Source organism: Trichechus manatus, unplaced genomic scaffold (genome assembly GCF_000243295.1).
Source record: "Trichechus manatus latirostris isolate Lorelei unplaced genomic scaffold, TriManLat1.0 scaffold00279, whole genome shotgun sequence".
Classification (NCBI taxonomy): domain Eukaryota; kingdom Metazoa; phylum Chordata; class Mammalia; order Sirenia; family Trichechidae; genus Trichechus; species Trichechus manatus.
Window position 1 is genome coordinate 537701 of NW_004444215.1, and position 12466 is coordinate 550166.

Genomic DNA, 12466 nt, shown 5'->3' on the forward strand with positions numbered 1-12466 from the left:
CCTGTGCCGAGAAGCTCCTAGTCCAGGGGAAGATTGATGAGAAGGCCAACAGAGAGAGAAAGCCTTCCCCTGGAGCAGACACCCTGAATTTGGACTTCTAGCCTACTTTACTGTGAAGAAATAAACTTCTCTTTGTTAAAGCCATCCACTTGTGGTATTTCCGTTATAGCAGCGCTAGATGACTAAGACACCCCCATAACTCAAGGCCTCCAGAGAGAGCTTTCCCTCTGCAAATGCTCAAATGAGCATCTCAACCTGGGCTCTTCACAGCCACCTGGGACATGTTCCACAAGGAAAACCATCTGCTTGTAGCAGGATGGTCACGTGGCAGTTCAAGCTGGTGAGATCCTGGAGCCCCCTTGGGCAATTGCCCAGCAGCTGGGAGGGGCCAAAAGGCAGCTCCTTCCCCAGCTCCCAGGCCCCAGGAAGGCCTTCCTGCTGCTCACTTAGTTTGCTCGGGTAAAACTGTTCTTTAGCTTTTCAGCATGAACCAGTAGCCTGGCCGCCCTCCCACTGGCCTCTCCCCCAGGGAGGGACAATGGGGTGCCTGCGGTGGGGTGCCGTTCTGGACTCTGGAGTCCCCACTTTCCTACAGGACTGAGGGCGGAGGGCGGGTGGCTGATGAGACAGCAGGGTACGTGGCGAAGACCACAGAGCCCTGCCTGAACACTCGTCCCTGGTGGTGGCTCTGCAAATCCCTTGCAGCCCAGGCAAGGCCTGAACACTGCTGGTGAGGTAGAGGAGGGGTCAGAGGAATTGGCAGTGACAGCTAAATATCAAGAGGCCTAAAACTCTGGAGCCATGGCTGTTTCCTGCCCAGATGGAGGCCCTGACCCCAAATGTCAAAGGGTGATTAACCACATGGTCACCTTGTTGATGAAACAAAACCCACAGCCCTGCAGAATCAAAACATGTCAAATGCATGGAGGCAAAGGTCAGCAGACAGGACAAATTGCAGAATTTAGAATGGCGCATTAAAATGTTTGGGTAATATATCTAGAGTTCTAGCAATTGCAGCTTGCGGCGCAGGTAGTGGGAATGGAGCCCAGAGCTGAGCTGCAGTGAGGCCTGCAGCTGACCCCTCAGAATCACAGAGAAGTGAGCTCTGCTCTCTGGGTCAGAGCCAGGCTCACAGGAAGATTTATATCCAGAACCTTCCAGCATGCAGTCAGCCAGGGACTGCCTACACAGAGGGGTGTCTGTGAGCAGTAGAGATGCCAGAGATTTAGTGCCTCTCTTTTCTCGTCTTCCTGCACCTGGCTGCGTGAAGAGCCCACGAGTCTCCATCTGGGATGTGGTGCCAAGGGAGGCAAGACATTGGACTTTTTGGCCTCTACCTGCTACCCGCCTGCTGTGAAACCCTGGGCAAACTGCTTCACCTCTCTGTGTGGCTCCTGACTCACTGGAATGTGTGAAGGAAGGGGGAGAAGAGGTCTGCTTGGGAGTGGGGTTTAGAACCAAGAGCCCTTCCAGATCAAGGACTCAGTGGACGTGCGTGCGTGAACGAGAGTCACTCTGTCTCCCTGCCGGAGTGAGCAGTGCCCTTCTCCTCAGCTCTTCTGAAGACACAAGGGCTCCTGGTCCCTGAGAGGACTGCCATCCTGCTGAGCCTACACCCCCATCTTGTGACAGTCACCTCCCCTCTCACCTCTCGGTCCCCTTGGGTCCTCTCTCCTGACTTTTTCCACTCAACTTACAAGTTCAACTTACAAACGTGCTCAGGACAGGGCTCCTCAAAGTCGCCTTCGTACCCACTTTTCTCCTTAGACTACAGCACATCCCCCTCCCCTTGGCTCACTTGACTGCCAAAGGTTGCTCCCGATGGCAGCCCTAGGCCTCCACCTGGGAGGTGATCTATAGCACTGGACCCTCAGCCCCCACCTGGCCTTGTGCCCTGGCCTCCAGACCCGCAGACCCAATCGCATACTGGACATCTCCCCATAGTGTCCTCCAGGCACCAAAACTTCAACCTGGCCAACAACATGCTCTCCAGCTTGTCATGAAACCTGTGCCTCCTTCAATGCTCCTCTCTCAAGGGACAGGCACCTCTGTCCTCAGTCACCTGAGCTCAGTGCTCAGACACACGCCTTCATGCCTGTGAGTTCGTGAGTGAGTGAATGGGTGGGTGAGTGAGTGGGTTAGTGAGCGAGTGAGTTAGTGAGCGGGTGAGTGAATGGGTGAGTGAGTGAATGATGGGTGAGTGAAAGTAAGAGAGAGTAAGTGAGTGAATGAGTGGGTAAGTGAATGAGTGAGAGAGTGAATGGGTGAATGAGTGAGTGAATGAATGGGTGGGTGAGTGAGAGTGGGTGAGTGAGTGAGTGAGTGAACAGATGACTATGTTCTACAGCATCTTGTTTTCCCAGGCCAAGCACTGGGAACACAAGACGCTGTAGAACAGAGTCATCGGTAGAGAGCTCATTAGTCAGGGACCATCTATTGATCAATGGGCTCTCCACCAGAGCCTTCCCAGGTCTCTCTTAGGCAGAAACACCTTCCAGGATCTGAGCACATAGCTTCAGGAGACCTTTAGGTTGAGGCCAGCCTGTGAGGCTATAGTCCATGGACCCCACCTTAGTGAGGAGGTTTGATGGCTGCTCAGGGCCAGCACATAGTCTGGGCTTCTTGATAGCAGCTCCCCAGGTCTTAGGGTACCCAAGAACACCCAGAGTCTGCTTCCTATGGTTGCTCAGTGCTGGGGGGCTGCCCAGAGCCCAGACATGGGCCGGGAACACAGGATGAGTTCCTTTACCTGCAGCGTAAGACTCATGACTGCATCACCAGGTGGACTTTTCTCAATCCCTGCTCCACATACCCCACCACCAGCCAGCTGGTGGTACCTACAGTAGGCTCCAGCTCCAATTGGTAGGGTCATTCACCTCCAAGACCCAGGCAAGGCCAGAGTAGGCAGGAGGGCCATTGAAGCGCTGGTCACACGGCCCCCAAAATTTAGACAGGGCGTGGTTGGACTCATTTCTTGTCGTCTCTTGCCCCCTGGTGCCTGGTATAAGTATTGCAGCCCTGCGGTGGCCTCCCTTGTGACTGGCCTTTGCTGTGGATCAATTCCATTAACATATGCTGAGCGCCTACTCTGTGTCAGGCCCTATACCAGAGGATTCCTATTCTCAAAAACTCAGACCAGCCCTTGATCAGCTCCCCAGTGTTTTTTCCTCCCCTCCTCTCCTCAAGTGCCCTCAAACCCTGGACGTTCCCTTATCTTCCCATCACCAAGCCTACGAACCGGCCTACACTTGTACTCAACCTTTCCTCGTTTCCTCAAGGTGAGATGGTAGAAGTGTCCCTTCTCCTCTCTAAGGCTGGTTCCTGTGTCTGTGTTCTGGATGCCATCCCACTCCCCCTGCCAGCATCACTGCATTTCCCCTGTCTCCTTGACTAGCCTCATCACCATACAAACAAGATGCACTCTTTCCCACCGTGAAACAAATCAGTCCTTGACTCCCTTGTTCCTCTCCAGCAAGTGCTACCTTCTCTGCTCCCTTTCGAAGTAATTGTCTACACAAACTTCCTCCACTTCCTTTTTCTTCATGGTGTACTACTCATCAACACACCCAGTCTAACCTCAGCTCCCACCACTCCATGGAAATGGCCCTTCCCAAGGTCACCAATGACCCCTCTGTTGTCAATCAAATTCACTCTTCATTTCTCTGCCCTCATGAAGCATTGATTCAGTTGACAACCCCTTCCTTCAACTCTTTTTTCTCAAGGATTCGGTGATTCCTCACTTCTGTTTCCCCCTATCTCCTACCTCACCAGCTGCTCCTTCTCACTCTCCTTTGCTGGCTCTTCCTCCTGACCTTTAAACATTGGAGGGCCCAGGACTTGGATCTTAAATTTCTTCTTTTTCACAATCTAGATGATTTCATCTATCCCATAGCCGTAGCTTCAATTACACACCCCCCCCCCACATTTCTTTTCTTGAACCCCAGACTCATACTTGTAACTGCCCCTTTTACATCTCCAAACTTACATATCTAATTGTCATTTCAAACCTAATATGCTCAAAACAGAACTCTTGATATCTCTCCAACCTGCTTTCCCCATAGTCTTTCACTAAATGGAAACATCATTCACCTAGTTCCCCAAGATACCTCCAAAATCTGTCTGGAATACATCTACTTTTCTTCACCCCCTCTGCCCAAGCGACCACCATCCCTGTCGCATGTATCACTGCTATGACTTTTTAACTGGTCATCTGGCTTCTATTCTTGCCCCACACGGCATCCCCACACAGCATCCAGAATGATCTTTACAAAATATCAAACAAATCACAACACCCCCCACCCCATACACACATCACTCCATGGGCTTCCACACATTCCGGGCCTCTGAATTTGTTGTTTTCTCCTAATGTAAAGCTGCAAAACACTAAGAAGAAACATAGATGATATCTTTCTGATCCTTGGACGGATGGGGCTTCTAGAGCACTAAAGTTGTCTACATTAAAATAGTAAACTTCTGTACTGCAAAAAAAAAAAAAAAAGCAAAAATAAAAGGCAAACAGGAAGGGAAATATGTACTCTATATTGGTGTACCTAATATATCGGTGTACCTAATATGCAAAGAGCATATGCAAATCAAAAAGAAAAACACTGCGACTGCAGCAGAGAAGTGAGAACACAGACAATTCACAGAAAAGGAAAATGGCGACTGGACTGTGGGAAGCATGATGAAAATGTAAACTAAAATAATGAATCATTTTGATACATTTTGCAAAGAAAATTAACTGACAAGATTTCCTGCTGAAAAGGTCGGGGTGAAAGGAACACGCTTGCGCTGTGATGTGGAACAACCTGTTCATGCAGCAACTCGACAGTGTACGACCCTTTGAAGGGTCACAGTCTCTAACCCAGTAATTTCACTGCTCCAGACCCATAATTCTACTTTGGAGTAGATGAATATTTATAGAAAAAAGACATTTATTTGCAACATCATTTACAATAATGAAAAATAGACACAACCGAAGCCTCAAATGACCCGAGGAATTGTTAGGCAAATTATGAAAACTCCATACCACGGAACACTTTGTATCCGTTTGAAAAATTACTCTAAATACCCAAAAATCATCTAATAAAGTTCAACTTCTACTACTGATTAAAATAAAAAACAGTAGTGAACTAGGAATAAAAGGATTCTTCCTTAACATGATACACGAAATGCATCTGAAACCAAGGGTCAATGGCAGCATCTCCATGAAAGCCGGGAACAGGACGTTGTAGGCAGTTTAGAGCAAGAAACAAATGGCATACAGAGTGAGAGGAAGTGACACACTTATCATTGTTTGCAAATTCTATGATTGCTTAGAAAACAAAAGATGATTAAGAAATGTTTTTATCAAGGCAGAGGGATACAAGATAATTTTACAAAAGTTAGCACCAATCCTATAAATCAGCAATAAGCAGTTAGAAAATATAATGGAAAAATATAACCCGTTCACTATTGCAATATACGTGTGTGTGTGTGTGTGTGTGTATGTGTGATTATGTATATGTATATGTGGAGCCCTGGTGGCACAGAGGTTAAGAGCCTGGCTGTTAAACAAAAGGTCAGCAGTTTGAATCCACCAGCTCCTCCTTGGAAACCCTACGGAGCAGTTCTACTCTGTCCTATAGGGTCGCTATGAGTTGGAATCAACTATATGTGTGTGTGTGTGTGTGTGTATCTATATGTATATATATATATATGTGTGCCATACACTGAATTGTATCCCCAAAATATATGTGTATCAATTTCGTTAGGCCACGATTCCCAGTATTGTGTGATTGTCCACCATTTTGTCATCTGAGGTGATTTTCCTATGTGTTGTAAGTCCTATCACTATGATATTGATGAGATGGGATTTTTGGCAGTTATGTTAATGAGGCAGGACTCAATCTACAAGACTGGATTGTGTCTTGAGTCAATCTCTTTTGAGAAATAAAAGAAAGAAGCAAGCAGAGAGACATGGGGACCTCATACCACCAAGAAAGCAGTGCTGGGAGCAGAGCATGTCCTTTGGACCCGGGGTTCCTGCATGGAGAATCTCCCAGACCAGGGGAAGATTGCTGAGAAGGACCTTCCTCCAGAGCTGACAGAGAAAGAAAATTTTCTCTGGAGCTGAGGCCCTCAATTTGGACTTCTAGCCTACTAGACTGTGAGAGAATGAACTTCTGTTTGTTAAAGCCATCCACTTGCGGTATTTCTGCTGTAGTGGCACTAGATGACTAAGACATATGTGTATGTATATGTGTGTGTGTATACACATGTATGTTGCAATTGTGAACAAGACATTATTTTCCATTATATTTTCTAACTTGTTGTTGCTGATTTATATATATATATACCAAACCAAACCCGTTGCTGTTGCATTGATTTTTTTTATTGTACTTTAGAGGAAGGTTTACAGAACAAGCTAGCTTCTCATTAAACAGTTAGTACATATATTGTTTTATGACATTGGTTAACAACCCCACAACATGTTAATACTCTCCCTTCGTAACCTTGGGTTCCCTGTTACCAGCTTTCTTGTCCCCTCCTGCCTTCTAGTCCTTGCCCCTGGGCTGGTGTGCCCCTTTAGTCTCGTTTTGTCCTATGGGCCTGTCTAATCTTTGGCTAAAAGTTGAATCTCAGGAGTGACTTCATTACTGAGCTAAAAGGATGTCCGGGGGGCATAGTCTCAGGGTTTCTCCAGTCTGTCAGACCATTGAGTCTGGTCTTTTTTTGTGACTTAGAATTTTTTCTGCATTTTTCTCCAGCTCTGTCCGAGACCCTCTGTTGTGATCCCTGTCAGAGCAGTCAGTGGTGGTTGCCGGGCATCATCTAGTTGTACTGGAATCAGTCTGGTGGAGGCTGTGGTAGTTGTGGTCCATTAGTCCTTTGGACTAATCTTTCCCTTGTGTCTATAGTTTTCTTCATTTTCCCTTGCTCCTGAAGGAGTAACATCAGTGGCATATCTTAGATGGCCACTCACAGGCTTTTAAGAACCCAGACGCTACTCACCAAAGTAGAATGTAGAACATTTTCTTTATAAACTATGTTATGCCAGTTGAGCTAGATGTTCCCTGAGACCATGTCCCCACAGCCCTCAGCCCAGAAATTCAGTCCTTCAGGGAGTTTGGATTTGTCCGTGGAGCTTCCATGACCTTACCCTGAACAAGTTGTGCTGGCTTCCCAAGTACTGTGCATCAAGTCAATTTCGATTCATAGCGACCCTATAGGACAGAGTAGAACTGCCCCATAGGGTTTCCTAGGCTGTAAATCTTTATGGAAGCAAACTGCCACATCTTTCTCCCATGGAGTGGCTTGTGGGTTCAAATCGCCGACCTTTCCATCAGTAGCCAAGCACTTAACCACTGTGCCACCAGGGCTCCCATATATACATATTGTGTATATATATATGCACATAAGATATTTTAAAATCAAAGACCGAAGCTCTACATAGGAAAAGAACTAAATTTGGCCTTTGTATGTGGTTTCCTGAAAATAGCCTGAGTAATTAAGTTACATTTTGTCTTTCTGAAAGAGCCAGGCTACACTTTGTTGTTGTTGTTGTTGTTAGGTGCCTTCGAGTCAATTCCACCTCATAGTAACCCTGTGTACAACAGAAAGAAACACTGCCTGGTCCTGCACAATCCTCACAATTGTTGTTTTGCTTGAGTCCATTGTTATAGCCACTTTGTCAGTCCATCTCATTGACGGTCTTCCTCTTTTTCGCTGACCCTGTACTTTACCAAGCATGATGTCCTTCTCCAGGGACTGATCGCTCCGGATAACATGTCTAAAGTATGTGAGACGTAGTCTCAACATCCTTGCTTTTTGGGAGCGTTCTGGTTGTACTTCTTCCAAGACAGATTTGTTTTTCCTTCTGGCAGTCTGTGGTATATTCAATACTCTTCTCCAACACCACAATTCAAAGGCGTCAATTCTTCTTCTATCTTCCTTATTCATTGTCCAGCTTTTGCATGCATATGATGCAATTGAAAATACCACGGCTTGGGTCAGCACCTTAGTCCTTAAAGTGACATCTTTGCTTTCAAACCCTTTAAAGAGGTCTTTTGCAACAGATTTGCCCAGTGCAATGTGTTTTTTTTATTTCTTGACTGCTACTTCCATGGGCGTTGATTGTGGATCCAAGTAAAATGAAATCCTTGACAACTTCAATCTTTTCTCCATTTATCATGATGTTGCTTATTGGCCCAGTTGTGAGGATTTTTGTTTCCTTTATGTTGAGGTGTAATCCATACTGAAGGCTGTGGTCTTTGATCACAGGTTACATAGAAGAATAAATAAACAATAATGAGCAAGAAAATTTGGGGGAAAAGAAGTAGAAATGATTAGGGTCAGGGAGCAAGAAAGTACTTGATCCACCAGATATTAAAAGATGTTAAAGGTACAATGGTTTAAACAGTGCGTGACTAGCATAGGACAAGATGAGCTACTTCAGTGGAGTAGACCAGAAACTGAACCAGCAATATATAAGAAAGAAATACGTGGTAAAACTGGAATCTTTAGCCAGTCTGGGACAGTTGTGGCTCCAGAGATGCTTTAGAGGTGAATCTTAAGGGTGGCCTGCTGGTCTATAGGGAGAGGAGAAGAATCTTGAAGATGAAGGGAATATTAATTATCTATATCAAAGAAATGTTGAGGGAGTGGGTAATAGAAATAATCGCAGACTGCAGAAGTTGGTAAAAATCTTCCATTTCTTTATCTTTGGCATTTGTGGTTGGTGCATACATTTGAATAATAGTCGTATTAACTGGTCTTCCTTGTAGACATGGATATTATCCTATCACTGACAGTGTTGTACTTCAAGGTAGATCTTGAAATGTTCCTTTTAAAGATGAATGTGACTCTGTTCCTCCTCAATTTGTTATTCCCGACATAGTAGACCATATGATTGTCCAATTCAAAATGGCCAATACCAGTCCATTTCAGCTCACTAATGCCTAGAATGTCGATCTTTATGTGTTCCTTTATTGACGACTTCCAATGTTCCAAGATTCATGTTTTGTACTTTCCCCATTCCAATTATTAATGGATGTTTGCAGCTGTTTCTTCTCATTTTGAGTCGTGTCACATCAGCAAATGAAGATCTCGAAAGCTTTACTTCATCCACGTCACTCAGGTCGACTCTACTTTGAGTGGAGCCCTGGTGGTGCTGTGGTGAGGTGTTTGGCTGCTAACCAAAAGGTAGGCAATTCAAATCCACCAGCCACTCCTTGGAAATCCTATGGGGCAGTTCTACTCTGTCTTATATGGTTGCTATGAATCAGAATCAAATTGACGCAACATGCAATCAGGATGCATTGATAATTATTGGTGATTGGAATGCGAAAGTTGGAAACGAAGAAGGATGGGTAGTTGGAAAATATGGCCTTGGTGATAGAAACAATGCCGGAGATCGCATGATAGAATTTTGCAAGACCAATGACTTCTTCATTGCAAATACCTTTTTTCACCAACATAAACGGCGACTATGCACATGGACCTTGCCAGATAGAATACACAGGAATCAAGTTCACTACATCTGTGGAAAGAGACGATGGAAAATCTCAATATCATCAGTCAGAACAAGGCCAGAGGCCGACTGCGGAACAGACCATCAATTGCTCATATGCAAGTTCAGGTTAAAACTGAAGAAAATTAAAACAAGTCTACCAGAGCCAAAGTAAGTCCTTGACTATATCCCACCTAAATTTAGAGACCATCTAAAGAATAGGTTTGACACATTAAGCACTAATGACAGAAGACCAGACGAGTTGTGGAATGACATCAAGGACATCATACATGAAGAAAGCAAGAGGTCATTAAAAAGACAGGAAAGAAAGAAAAAACCAAAATGGATGTCAGAAGAGACTCTGAAACTTGCTCTTGAACATTGAGTAGCTAAAGCAAAAGGAAGAAATGATGAAGTAAAAGAACTGAACAGAAGATTTCAAAGAGTGGCTCGAGAAGACAAAATAAAGTATTATAATGATATATGCAAAGGGCTGGAGATAGAAAACCAAAAGGGAAGAACACGCTCAGCATTTCTCAAGCTGAAAGAACCGAAGAAATAAATCAAGCCTCTAGTTGCAATAGTGAAGAATTCTATGCAGAAAATATTAAACGATGCAGGAAGTATCAAAAGAAGATGGAAGAAATATAGTCACTATACCAAAAACAATTGGTTGACATTCAGTCATTTCAAGAGGTAGCATATGATCAAGAACCGACGGTACTGAAGAACTCCAAGCTGCACTGAAGGCATTGGTGAAAAACAAGGCTCCAGGAATTGACGGACTATCAATGAGATGTTTCAACAAATGGATGCAGCACTGGAAGTGCCCACCAGTGTATGCCAAGAAATTTGGAAGACAGCTACCTGGCCATCAGACTGGAAGAGATCCATATTTGTGCCTATTCCAAAGAAAGGTGATCCAATCGAATGCAGAAATTATCAAACAATATCATTAATATCACACCCAAGTAAAATTTTGCTGAAGATCATTCAAAATCGTCTGCAGCAGTATGTCGACAGGGAACTGCCAGAAACCCAGGGCAAATTCAGAAGAGTACATGGAACCAGGGATATCATTGCTGGTGTTGGACGGATCCTGGCTGAAAGCAGAGAATACCAGAAAGATGTTTACCTCTGTTTTACTGACTATGCAAAGGGGCATTTGACTGTGTAGATCATAACAAATTATGGATAACATTGTGAAGAACGGGAATTCCAGAACACTTAATTGTGCTCATAGGAACCTGTACATAGATCAGGAGGCAGTTGTTTGGACAGAACAAGGGGATACTGCGTGGTTTAAAGTCAGGAAATGTGTGCGTCAGGGTTGCATCCCTTCACCATACCTATTCAATCTGTATGCTGAGCAAATAATCTGAGAAGATGGACTCTGTGAAGAAGAATGGGGCATCAGGATTGGAGAAAGACTCATTAACAACCTGCGATATGCAGATGACACAACCTTGCTTGCTGAAAATGAGGAACTGAAGCACTTACTGATGAAGATCAAAGACCACAGCCTTCAGTATGGATTACACCTCAACATAAAAAAAACAAAAATCCTCACAACTGAACCAATAAGCAACATCATGATAAATGGAGAAAATATTGAAGTTTCAAGGACTTCATTTTTCTTGGATCCACAATCAACACCCATGGAAGCAGCAGTCAAGAAATCAAACAATGCATTGCATTGGACAAATTTGCTGCAAAAGACCTCTTTAAAGTGTTGAAAAGCAAAAATGTCACCTTGAAAGCCATGGTATTTTCAATCGCATCATATGCATGTGAAAGCTAGACATTGAATAAGGAAGACCAAAGAAGAATTGACGCCTTTGAATTGTGGTGTTGGCAAAGAATATTGAATATGCCATGAACTACCAGAAGAACGAACCAATTTGTCTTGGAAGAAGTACAGGCAGAATGCTCATTAGAAGCGAGGATGGCAAGATTACGTCTCACATACTTTGGACAAGTTGTCAGGAGGGATCAGTCCCTAGAGAAGGACATCATACTTGGTAAAGTACAGGGTCAGTGAAGAAGAGGATGACCCTGAACAGAGTGGATTGACACAGTGGCTGCAACAATGGCCTCAAGCATAACAACGATTGTGAGCATGGCACAGGACTGGGCGGTGTTTCGTTCTGTGGTGCATACGGTTGCTTTGTGTAGGAACCGACTCGAGGGCACCTAACACCAACAACAACATGAGTCGGAATCAACTCGATGGCAACGGGTTTTGTTTTGTTTTTGGTTCTACTTTGAGTAGGCAGGTCTTCCCCAGTTGCATTTTGAGTGTCTTCCAACCTGAGGGGCTCATCTTCCGGCACTATATCAGACAATGTTCCGCTGCTATTCATAAGATTTTCACTGGCCAATTTTTCAGAAGTAGACTGCCAGATCCTTCTTCCTAGTCTGTCTTAGTCTGGAAACTCCACAGAAACCTGTCCACCATAGGTGACCCTGCTGGTCTTTGAAATACCGGTGGCATAGCTTCCAACATCACAGCAACAAGCAAGCTACCATATTATGACAAATCAACTGACGTAAGTAAAATTTTGTAGAAGATAATTAAAAAATGGTTGCAGCAATAAATCAACAGGGAACTGCCAGAAGTTCAAGGCTGATTCAGAAGAGGACATGGAACTAAGGATATCATTGCTGATGTCAGATGGATCTTGGATGAAAGCAGAGAATACCAGAAAGATGTTTATCTGTGTTTTTTTTAAATTGTTTTACTTTAAGTGAAAGTTTACAATTCAAGTCAGTCTCTCATACAAAAATTTATACATACATTGTTACGTGACCCTAATTGCTCTCCCTGTACTGTGACAGCACACTCCTCCTTTCCACCCCTGATTTCCCGTGTCCATTCAACCAGCTCCTAACCTTCTCTGACTTCTCATCTCACCTCCGGACAGGAGCTGCCCATTTAGTGTCATGTATCTACTTGAGCTAAGAAGCATACTCTTC